Source organism: Stegostoma tigrinum, chromosome 29 (genome assembly GCF_030684315.1).
Source record: "Stegostoma tigrinum isolate sSteTig4 chromosome 29, sSteTig4.hap1, whole genome shotgun sequence".
Classification (NCBI taxonomy): domain Eukaryota; kingdom Metazoa; phylum Chordata; class Chondrichthyes; order Orectolobiformes; family Stegostomatidae; genus Stegostoma; species Stegostoma tigrinum.
The window spans coordinates 27,618,059-27,630,799 of record NC_081382.1 but is presented as its reverse complement, the minus strand read 5'-3'; positions in this window follow the sequence as shown (position 1 = coordinate 27,630,799).

The following is a 12,741-nucleotide window of genomic DNA, read 5'->3' as shown; positions in this document are numbered from 1 at the left end:
CCCACCACCCAAGACATTTTTCCATCCCCACCCCTGTCTGCTTTCTGGAGAGAGCACTCTCTCCGTGACTCCCTTGTTCGCTCCACACTGCCCTCCAACCCCACCACACCCGGCTCCTTCTGCAACCGCAGGAAGTGCTACACTTGCCCCCACACCTCCTTCCTCACGCCTATCCCAGGCCTCAAGATAACTTTCCATATTAAGCAGAGGTTCACCTGCACATCTGCCAATGTGGTATACTGTATCCATTGTATCCGGTGTGGCTTCCTCTACATTGGGGAAACCAAGCGGAGGCTTGGAGGCCGCTTTGCAGAACACCTCCGCTCGGTTCGCAATAAACAACTGCACCTCCCAGTCGCAAACCATTTCCACTCCCCCTCCCATTCTTTAGATGACATGTCCATCATGGGCCTCCTGCAGTGCCACAATGATGCCACCCGAAGGTTGCAGGAACAGCAACTCATATTCCGCTTGGGAACCCTGCAGCCCAATGGTATCAATGTGGACTTCACCAGCTTCAAAAACTCCCCTTCCCCCACCGCATCCCAAAACCAGCCCAGTTCGTCCCCTTCCCCCACTGCACCACACAACCAGCCCAGCTCTTCCCCTCCACCCACTGCATCCCAAAACCAGTCCAACCTGTCTTTGCCTCCCTAACCCGTTCTTCCTCTCACCCATCCCTTCCTCCCACCCCAAGCCGCACCTCCATCTCCTACCTACTAACCTCATCCCACCTCCTTGACCTGTCCGTCTTCCCTGGACTGACCTATCCCCTCCCTACGTCCCCACCTATACTCTCCTCTCCACCTATCTTCTTTTCTCTCCATCTTCGGTCCGCCTCCCCCTCTCTCCCTATTTATTCCAGAACCCTCACCCCCTCCCCCTCTCTGATGAAGGGTCTAGGCCCGAAACGTCAGCTTTTGTGCTCCTGAGATGCTGCTGGGCCTGCTGTGTTCATCCAGCCTCACATTTTGTTATCAGTACAATTGAAGCCTCTTAAAAGGAACATTATTAACAAGAAAACCAGCTCACAGGCTACAAACTCAGCTAACTAACGAAGCTCATACCTTACCACTGTGTAGTACTAATGGTTTTGGGGCACTCTGTTTGTCAACTGCAAAGATTTCCCCAATATTCTTGGAATGAATGGCACCAAAGATCCACAAAGATATCAGGGGATCATAAATAAAAGGTCTCTTCATGCAAAGGTTACATGCAAAACTGTTTGTTCTCTATAGTGATCGTGTCACCAATTTACTTTGTTTAGTAGCATTACTTAGGTTGTTTGTCCAGTTAAAACATTGAGACGTGGCAAAGCAAGGAAGAACAGAAAGCATCCGTAGATGGCCATCTCCAGATCATTGTCTCTATCTCTCTGAGCTTGGGCGTGGGTGATGGGTGGCAGGAATGCTCCAAGTTCTGATCACTATACAATTTAGCTGGCACATGTGTTTGCATCAGAGGAAGCAAAGGTGGATCGATGCAGTGACACTCCAGCAGGTGAATAACATCATGGTTCACACATGAAAGAAATGACACTCTCAAGTGTAGTCTGATCTGATGGAATTGGAACCCAGGTGAGCCAGTGTATTGGAGAAAGGAAGGAAGAAAGGGGTTGTCTGACAAGAATAAGATAGGGAAAGACACCAAAACAGAACCAGAAATTGCTAGAAAACCTCACCATGTCTGGCAGCACCTGTGGAGAGAAATGTGAGTTAACATTTTGGATTTGGTGGTCCTTTTTCAGAACTGGGAAAGGACACCGTGGGTTCAGTTTTCACTTCAGGAGCAAACAACAGGAATTGGATAAGTTTCCAGATCCTGAACATACTTGCGAGGAACAGTTTGTGACTTAGAGATGCCCCTTCAAGGGCACTGAAGCAGGTTCCCTGTCCAATTGAGGGTAAGTAGTTTCTCAAAACTGGAGGCTTCAACAGGATAGGAGCAACCAGCTGCAGCACGGGGGAAGAAAGATTAGAAAGAGTGCTTTGAAATGGAGTTCCTTCTCTCAAAATTTCCCGAGGCAAATCATTTGCTGCACATACATATCCAAGCTCAATTAAGCAGCACAAAGCACTGTTTTACAGATACCATTTATGCTGTACTCCTGTTCTCACAGGAAATCCCATTTCGAGCAACAATATTTTCATAAAACAGAGAATTGGGAACACTGGACATCTGCAACAAACACAGAAAATGCTGGAGAATCTCAACAGGTGGGGCAACTCTGTGAAGAGAGGAACAGAGTTAATGTTTCGAGTCCAGTGACTCTCTGTCAGAACTGAGGCAGTGGTTCTATTTATGATGATGTCATGTGGTGGCTGACTGTTGGTGAAAGTGATGGAGGGGGCGCACAGAAAGAGATGATATTTTCATGTCATGGATATCAATAAGGAGGTTTTCAAAAGACAAAAGTCTACACTTCTGGGCTTAAAATACTGACCGCCTCCACTGTCTGTCAGTTCAGATCCAAGTGATTTCAGCCTCTGGACTTCCAACATCATTGCTACTGTCCTTTGCTGCACTACAGTTTCATACTGATTTCTGTGCAAACTGTAAAACTTGCCTCAGCTCAATGGTGGTTCATATGCAAGGGGCAACTTTGAGTTGCAGCATCTGTGGTGCAGCCACATGTAGAAGGCCTTTTGCACACAGCATGATTCCATAAGCAACAGTATCTTGAGACACTAGCCAATCTCTATGCAAAAGTTTTGAACATGAGAACCTGCTGTTGTTTTTCAAATATTGCTCTGAAATGTTAACATCCAGCTGCAACAATGTGTTGTACTTTGTGATAAAATCAGACTATTACAGCACAGAAAGAGGTGCTTTGACCCAATGAGTCCTCTTTAACGTCACACCTGAAAAACACCAGTGACAATGCAACAATTCTACACTGAAGTGTCAGCTGAAATTATGACTTGATTTCCGAGTTTAAAATAGGCTTGAAAGCAAGCAGCAGCTGAGCTTAGCTGACAGAGTCTGAGAGAGTCTTCAGTTAACACTCTGCTCACCTCGACTACAAGTTATCGGGGTCTTGCCTCCATCATCATTGCCAGACTCTGGTGCTTCTCCAGGCTTGCAGATATTGCCTTTCTCAATGCTACCAAACCCCCAAATCTCTGTAGACAATGCTTCTGTGCAGCCTGATGTCTACCCCTCACTTCTGAATGTTCAGAAATGATGCAATCCAGAAGCAAAACCATCTCTCTGCTCCATGGTTTAAGTATCCTGATCCCACTCTCTGTTAATCTCAGATCCTAATATTTTGATGCCAGCACCCCAAACACCTTACTGTCAATCACTCTGTACATGGGGATCCTCCATTCTCCTATTCTGCCAACACTCTCCTCTAAATGAAGGGCCTGTGTCAGTCCCCACACTCATGGACCCATTCCACAATAACAAAGACAGTAATTGCTTATCATAACCTGATCCTGTCAATGATGCTCACAGACCCTCATGACACCACTCCAATGATATCCATATCTTAATTCCACTCTTGAATTTCTGCTACAGCTATGGGCACTTTTGTTACAACTGCTGAGATTTCTCCAACTAATCAATAAAACCTGCTTCCCAAAGCTGCCAGACTGCTGTAGTACACTGACATTCCAGAGCATCTCACAATACAATCTTACCACAGACTCACCCGAACGTCACCATCAACCAAGCTCCAGGATTTTCTCCCTTCCCTTAACTTCAGGAAACGATTGCCTCAGCACAACACACAAAATCAAGAAAAGGCCCTGCCTCCAGCACTGCTTTGCCATTCAGTGGATGATATATGGTGTGGAGATCACCCACAATTTCCAGCAATGTTCTCCATTGAGGCACAGTGCCAGGGGAGGCCATTCACATGGCTGACTCATCCATGTTTTCTAATGGAATGTGCTTTTTATTTTCACCTTGTTGACCGTAATACAAAGGCGATATCATGTGTTCATGAGTCATGGTGAATACACCGAGCCAAGGGGGTGTCTCAGCACAAGCGTTACAAATTTGCGATTAGCCCATGGCACCTCATGGGAATGCACAGCTTTGAACTGCAGTATCTATTCTTAATCCACTCCCCTTCAGCACAGTGGTAGTGGAACGCAACACAATGGGATGCTGTCTGGACAACATCATTGCCTGAAACAGTGATAATGCAAACTGCAGATGCTGGAGAATCCCAGATAATAAAGTGTGGAGCTGGATGAACGCAGCAGGCCAAGCAGCATCTCAGGAGCACAAAAGCTGATGTTTCAGGCCTAGACCCTTCATCAAAGAGGGGGATGGGGAGAGGGAACTGGAATAAATAGGGAGAGAGGGGGAGGTGGACCAAAGATGGAGAGAAAACAAGATAGGTAGAGAGGAGAGTATAGGTAAGGAGGTAGGGAGGGGATAGGTCAGTCCAGGGAAGATGGACAGGTCAAGGAGGCAGGATGAGGTGGTAGGTAGGAAATGGAGGTGCAGCTTGAGTTGGGAGGAAGGGGTGGGTGAGAGGAAGAACAGGTTAGGGAAGCAGAGACAGGCTGGGCTGGTTTTGGGATGCAGTGGGGGGAGGGGAAGAACTTGGCTGGTTTTGGGATGCAGTGGGGGAAGGGGATATCCGCCTAGCCGAACTCATCCTCACCCTCAACAACTTCTCTTTCGATTCCTCCCACTTCCTACAGACAAGGGGGGTGGCCATGGGTACCCGCATGGGCCCAGGCTATGCCTGCCTCTTTGCAGGTTACATGGAACAGTCCCTCTTCCGCACCTACACAGGCCCTAAACCCCACCTCTTCCTCCGTTAAATTGATGACTGCATCGGCGCTGCCTCTTGCTCCCCAGAGCTCGAACAGTTCATCCACTTCACCAACACCTTCCACCCCAACCTTCAGTTCACCTGAGCCATCTCCAACGCATCCCTAACCTTCCTGGACCTCTCAGTCTCCATCTCAGGTAACCAGCTAGAAACGGATGTCCATTTCAAGCCCACTGACTCCCACAGCTACCTAGAATACACCTCCTCCCACCCACCCCCCTGCAAAAATTCCATCCCCTATTCCTAATTCCTTCACCTCCGCCACATCTGCTCGCAGGATGAGGCATTCCACTCCCGCACATCCCAGATGTCCACGTTCTTCAAGGACCGCAACTTTCCTCCCGCAGTAGTCGAGAACACCCTTGACCGCGTCTCCTGCATTTCCCGCAACACATCCCTCACACCCCGCCCCCACCACAACCGCCCCCAGAGGATCCCCCTCGTTCTCACATACCACCTCACCAACCTCTGGATACAACGTATCATCCTCCGACACTTCCGCCATCTACAATCCGACCCCACCACCCAAGACATTTTTCCATCCCCACCCTTGTCTGCCTTCCGGAGAGGCCACTCTCTCCGCGACTCCCTTGTCCGCTCCACACTCCCTTCCAACCCCACCACACCCGGCACCTTCCCCTGCAACCGCAGGAAGTGCTACAACTGCCCCCACACCTCCTGCCTCACCCCTATCCCTGGCCCTAAGATGACCTTCCATATCAAGCAGATGTTCACCTGCACATCTGCTAATGTGGTATATATAGTATCCATTGTACCCGGTGTGGCTTCCTCTACATTGGGGAAACCAAGCGGAGGCTTGGGGACCACTTTGCAGAATACCTCCGCTCGGTTCACAACAAACAGCTGCACCTCCCAGTCGCAAATCATTTCAGCTCCCCCTCCCATTCCTCAGACGACATGTCCATCATGGGCCTCCTGCAGTGCCACAATGATGCCACCCGAAGGTTGCAGGAACAGCAACTCATATTCCGCTTGGGAACCCTGCAGCCCAATGGTATCAATGTGGACTTCACAAGCTTTAAAATCTCCCCTTCCCCCACTGCATCCCAAAACCAGCCAAGTTCTTCCCCTCCCCCCACTGCATCCCAAAACCAGCCCAGCCTGTCTCTGCTTCCCTAACCTGTTCTTCCTCTCACCCATCCCTTCCTCCCACCTCAAGCTGCACCTCCATTTCCTACCTACCACCTCATCCAGCCTCCTTGACCTGTCCATCTTCCCTGGATTGACCTATCCCCTCCCTACCTCCTTACCTGTACTCTCCTCTCTACCTATCTTGTTTCCTCTCCATCTTTGGTCCGCCTCCCCCTCTCTCCCTATTTATTCCAGAACCCTCACCCCATCCCCCTCTCTGATGAAGGGTCTAGGCCCGAAATGTCAGCTTTTGTGCTCCTGAGATGCTGCTTGGCCTGCTGTGTTCATCCAGCCTCACATTTTATTATCATTGCCCCTTATTGCAGTTTTCTCTGGATTTGAGCAGTGCATAAACTGAAAAGGAACTCCCAGTGAACACAATATTTCATACACCAAAGTTGCATTGTAGCTCAAGTACTAAATCTGCTGTAAAGGAACCTAAAGACTTTGAATGTTTTAATTGATTTTTAATTTGAAAAAGAAGACAAAATAAGTTAAGTTCTCTGACCTGGTGAAATTGGCTGTCTTTACTCCTGTTTCTGTTCAATAGAATTTTGTAATAAACGTGATTCGTTGTTTATAGCCCAGGAGAAATGATTTGTCAGCATGTTATTTGTCTTGCTTATTAGAGGCATCCAGAGAGTATGAGATGTCTCTTGCTATAGTGAGTGAGCTTATCAAGAGCAAAAGGTTTATTGTTCACCCAGGACATACTTTGTTACCTGAAGCTTAGCACATAAAAATCACACTGCAGTTCACAGGGAGTTTAGTGGTCTTCTTTGAGGCTCCTGCTTGCGTCAAAAAGTGGAAAATTACCTGAAGATCTCTCAAAACTAAAGGGGGAAAGAGAAAACTGTAAGTAAATCTACTTGAAACATGCTTGTGGCAGCATGTTCGCCTGCATTACTCCAGAACTGAGCATCTGGGTGATTTTTCGATGATGTCGAGGGCCCACAAAAAGGAAATCAGGACAGAGATTTTCTACTCAGGCCACTTGTCTATATTGCTTATATATGGAAGTCATTAAAGTAGCCTACTTTCATATCTGGACAAGACCCATAGCTTATATTTAACAAGAAATTAAAATGTGAAAGTTGAGCCTTCTGTAATGGTCTAAATTATGAAGCGAAATAAATTTAAAACAAAGATGATAATAGGTTCTGCAATGAATGGTTCAAAAAAATCTTACTCTCTGGTCATTAATCTACCATGAATTCCTCTTTATTAACTGCAAAGATAAAACTACAGTCAATGTGGCTTGCCTATCCAAAATGAAAATTGTGATGGTCAATGGCGAGAGAGATAGGGGTTAGAGGCTTCACTATTGGAAAAAGGAGGAGCTGCCAAGAATGGCTGTTCCCACTGGACTCCCATAAATTGGACTGAGGGATGTTCTGGCACATCTACAGCACCTAACTTCTCTGTAGGGGCATGCGATAGCAAGTTTGAAACAATGGCTGGGGAAAGTAATCACATTAATGGTAATGATGGCTGCAAACTAACTCTCCCTTTAGGGAAGACTATAAAAAGTGACTCTTTTTAAATTAAAGAATTTAAGGCCCTGCAGAGCTACGTACAGCCTCGAATCACAAGGTATTCGGCATAGTACTCATCACGGTTCTTAACGAATAAAATTACTGCTTTAAATACAAATCCTGGATTTTTTTCGATGCCAATACAAGTTTTAAAATACCAAGAATTAAGCACGATTTGGACAAACACAACCGTACAAAAGGAGAGAATTACTGAACAAAACTGCACAACGCAGACAATCTTTCTTACAGACGAGAAAGAGCAATGAATAAATCAGCTCCAATTCCCTGTCGGGGCTCCCGAGATGATGCGGTGTCTCAGCCGTGAGAGGGTTGCCAGAGGGTGGCACTGTTCCAGCAATCCTTCACCACACTGCTCCTCGCTGAGACAAGGTAAAGAGAGGCTCACAGTTTCCGCAAAATGCTGCACGCTGCACTAAACTCACACCCGACCTTTCAAAGGAGGGGATTGACCTGACCTGCAAACCCCACATGCTGTTGCTGAGTATTTGAACGGTACCGCTTAATCACACTGGCTCACAAGAATCTGCATCTTCGACATCAATTTATAGTGAATCGTTCTGAATTTTATTGAATATTACAGCCAGATGGAAAACGAATCCAAGAAATATTTTGACACTTTCCTTAGTATAAATACCTCAGAAGTGTGCGTGTGTGTGTCTTCCTTAGTGAATCCATGTCAAAGCTTTTGAGTTTTCACGGGCTGGGCTGGGAGCCTTTTGTTAGCCATCGAATATCATTTATATGGACAGTTAAATACTTAACAAGGAACTAACAGAATTATCCGTGATTACATACAACTATGTCTCAAAGTAAACGAATTAAATGCGAACTGATATATTAACGTATTGAAAAGAATACGGTCACAGCCAGGAGATAATTACAGCCCGAGTCTCTCCATGAAGTAAATCCTAAAGTGACCAAAAATCTCACATCTTGCTCAAGTAGCCAGTCAGCAGGCCTGTGCTCCAACCTCTCCGATACATGCTGAGATTTGCTCTAATATACCCCTACCCAGAGGTAGGGACACTACCGCAGCATTCACTTACAAAATACTTTTAATCAACCTGCTCAGGAGATGTTATTACAAACCTCTAGAGCAGGTGGGACTTGAACCCAGGCCACCTGGCCCAGATGTAGGGACACTAGCACTGCACCACAATGCCAGAACGATCACAGCACTAGGACTCAAACTTGCAATCTTCTGATAGCATCCTGATTCACATAAACGTCAAACACCTTATCCACTAGACCAAAGGTGGGAGGGGAGAGATACAAAAGGGCTCAGAGAGGCAATTTTTTTTCACACAGAGGGCCATGAGTGTCTTGCATGGGCTGCCAGAAGTGTTGGTGGAGATGAGTACAATTTGTCATTTAATAAACAACTGGATAGGTACGTGGTAGGAAGGAATATGGATCAATGCAAGCAAATGGGACTAGATTAATTGTGGAAAGTGGGCAGCATGGATAAGTTGAACCGAAGGGCCAGTTTCCATGCCGTAAACCTCCTGTGATGCTACATGACCAGCACACACCAGCCCCAATGACATAACTGATACTTTCAGCCACACGCAGGTTACAGGACAATGAAGGGACATTAAAGGTCTAATGTGACAGCAATTTATGAATACAATTAGGGGGCATCTTGTGGTGCAGCAGTAGTGTCACTACCTCAGAGCCAGCAGGCCTCAGTTCAAGACTCACATGCTCCAGAGAGGTGTACCAATATCTCTGAATAGGCTAATTAGAAAATATCAAGAAACATAAAATGCACCCAGCTGCAAGAATTTGGTGACTATCTCTGGCCACTAATCCTACACACAGAGAGAGATTTCTACATGGATGTTCTTTAGAATACCTCACTGAGTCTTTGTTCCATTCTAGCTTTCCACTCAAAGTAGCAGGTGGAAAAGCAAAAGAATACATAGTTCATATTTCAACTAATTTCTGTGACTTATCCTCAGACATTCAAGCATTCTGTTTATTATTTTCTGCATAAAGCACAATATTATGAACAGTACTGCTTGTGCCCAATAGCTGCATTAGCCCTCGCAGCCCGGTGTAAGCCAGGCATGTTAAAGTTACCCAGTTGCGCCCAGGAATCTCCTGGTATATTCTGTCCCCAACTGCAAACTGCCTACCATGCTGGTGACAAGGAATACTGACCCATCAGGGTCTGTTTTTACATTATGCATGTTGGATTATGTCAATTTTGACAGGATCTCTGGAGAAGGTGAATCAAGTCCTGGGTGAAAACAGCAGGGGACCAGAAAAGTACCAAGTAGATTGGATTTATTTCACTTTCCTTATGGTGTCAGGAGAAGCAGCAGCACCTGGTATCTCACCAAGTCCGCTATCACCTGTACAGAGAGAAACAGAGCTAACGTTTCGAGTCAAATGTGACACTCCTTCAGAACTGAAATGTTTCTCTCTCTGCAGATGCTGCCAGACCTGCTGGGTTTCTCCAACATTCTATTTGCTTGTTTCAGATTTCCACCATCTGCAACATTTTGCCCTTATTCCTGAACTAAAGCATATCACATAATTCACTCTTTGATATATACATTGCTACTCCTGAACCAATATGCCTTCTACTAACTTCCTTCTAATGTAGCACTGACCCTGCATGCCCTCTGCACTGCCTACTCACTCACACAGGTCACCTCCCTACCTGCACCTAAAGTAACAGCTGTGCCATCCACATTCACCACCCTTAACTTACATCTCTGTCTCATTGCAGCAGGAAGACAGCCCACAACGGGACAGAAAGACTCAAGATGGGTAATGAGCTGACTGACATTCAGCTCCTCACCCTTTACGTGGAAAGCATCTTGCCTCACATTGCCCTGAGTGGGTTCACTGACTATGTGTAGTATCGGCAAGTGTCTTTGGCTTACTGTGCCAGGTCACCCTGACTGAAGACTGTGTCTCCTTTCACTTGACTAAAGCCTGCTTCCAAATGTGACAAGGTTCCTGGCTTTGTGCCTGCACTAAATTACATGACAAGACAGAATTAATATGTGCCTGGTATCTCTAGCTGAGGAGTCAACGCCAAGGCCAGGTCGGTTCAGAGTGTGTGAGTGTTATGACAGTAAGTGAACAGCCCCGAGATACAGCCTGGCTGGTGCATGTCTCTGAGCGTAGTGTCTTTGCCACAGCTTAACTCTGCAAGTTGCTGATGCAGCCCAAGATGTACCACTGAGGTACAGAAGTCAGTAGATCAGGGATGCGCCTTGCTTGTTGTTAGAAGCTGACACATATTGGTTGCCAACGTCCATGGACAGAAGATGCATGTGGCCAAGTGCCATGGTTGTGCTCTGAGACAATGGTGTCCGGTGCTCAATGTGGAAATTCTTCAGAGTCAGTGGTAAGCTGAAGTCACCCCCAGCTACCTAATCTGATGACCATGTTGAGTTTTCTTGATGTACAGTTTGTTTGGTAAAATAGGAAGCTGAACATTAATGATGTGAGTTGAGCAATTGACAAAGTTTTTAACAAGCAATAATCCCACTTATTCGGTAGTCATTGCTGCCTAGCGATAAACTCGCTGGACTGCTTGTGAAAAGCATAAAAGATGGAGTTACATGTTCCCAATGGTGAGATACATCTCGCCAGACATCTTATCCAGTTTTGATATAAATCGCATGATAGCCCAAACACTGTTCAGACCCTTATAAGCTTCCCCCTACAATTCTACCAGAATAAACTAATGTACTTGGGCACCTTTTGCTAACAAGGAACACCCAACAGAATGTATACCCATTACATTTACATTCCTTTGATCATAACTGCCAAGGAAAGAGAAAACAAAATGAAACAAATTCCATTCCATGAACAAACATTGCTGGAGAAACTATGGAGAGAAAGCAGAACTAACATTTCAAGTCCAGTGACTCTTCTTCAGCATCTTCAGTTCTTTGTTTTAAATTATATTCCAGTGATGTTGAAATGCAAACTTTTCTAGAACTTATCCTTTGCAACAAAATCTGTAGTCGGTGGGAATTTCTAGGCGTAAACAAAATTTCCATCACACATTGAGTTGTGAAAATTTAGGGGAATATGCTCCAGATCAATAATAAGACAATCAGGTGTCCACTGCAGTTTTCTAAAGGTTGCTGTTCAGAATTTTGCTCCAGTATTTGTTTCCGTGACACATATATCAACTGTTAAAAAACAATAAAAGTTATCAAAAAGGAGTATGAAACTGAAATGAAAATCGCCAGGGGTAACACAGTTCTGACATGACATCTAGTATCATACACTTAGTCTACATGTCACCATCTTATGAAAGCGAATGGACAGTGGCAGGAGTCAGATCACTTTCCCGTGGTATTTTCTGACTGGAACTGATTGCAATCAAGCATGCTTACACAACACGCCTCATTTTGGCCTGTTAGATTCCCTTCCCCAAGTTGCTATTAGATTAAATCCTATGGATTTCCATAGCTAATGTATGCCTGGTGATGGAATAGATAACCACTCATTGTGTTTGTTGTAGGCTGCGCAATCGATATTGTCAGCATCATAGTGCTCTCTGAAGCAGCAGTCAAGCAGTTGTACTGAGCAGGATTTTATTTTATACATTCAGAATCATGCACCAATATTAATTTCCACATTTGTGTTTTAGTTTCTTTAATTATGAAGTGTATCGCGCACAGGCCAGAAAATTTCATCTCGATAAAAAGCATTATTTAAATTCGCAACGGAAGATTCAATGTAAATCCCCTCTAAAAGGTTGCACTAATGTCCTGCCAGACAATACAATAAAACTTACATATTAAAATATGCACCACACAGAGAACTTCCCCATAATCAACAGTAGATTATTTCACTATAATCCCACAGTAATAACATTGCAAGCACCTCTAATATCATTCCCTGAATGTCAGACTGGCCTGTTCTCAGCTGTCAGTTTACATCAGACAGCACCAAGGGATTAAACCAGCAAGACGAACATATTTAAAATACTTTGCATGTTAAACGTTTCAGTGTTTTGTGGGTTTCAGGGAAATAACTTGCAACTGATTGTAGGAATTTTTTTAGAAAAATAAACACTGGTGTGTTGATCATGGCCTTGCTCACTTATGTTTAATCCTCCTCTAAACCTTCTTTCATTTCCCAAAGGTCATTGCCTGTGTTGGTCCCTGGTTCCATTAACCCCCACCATACTCTGTAACCTTATAATGACCTTCATTGGAAGATGATTCCATTGACACGTGCAGGCATTCTGCCACCTCGCCAAAA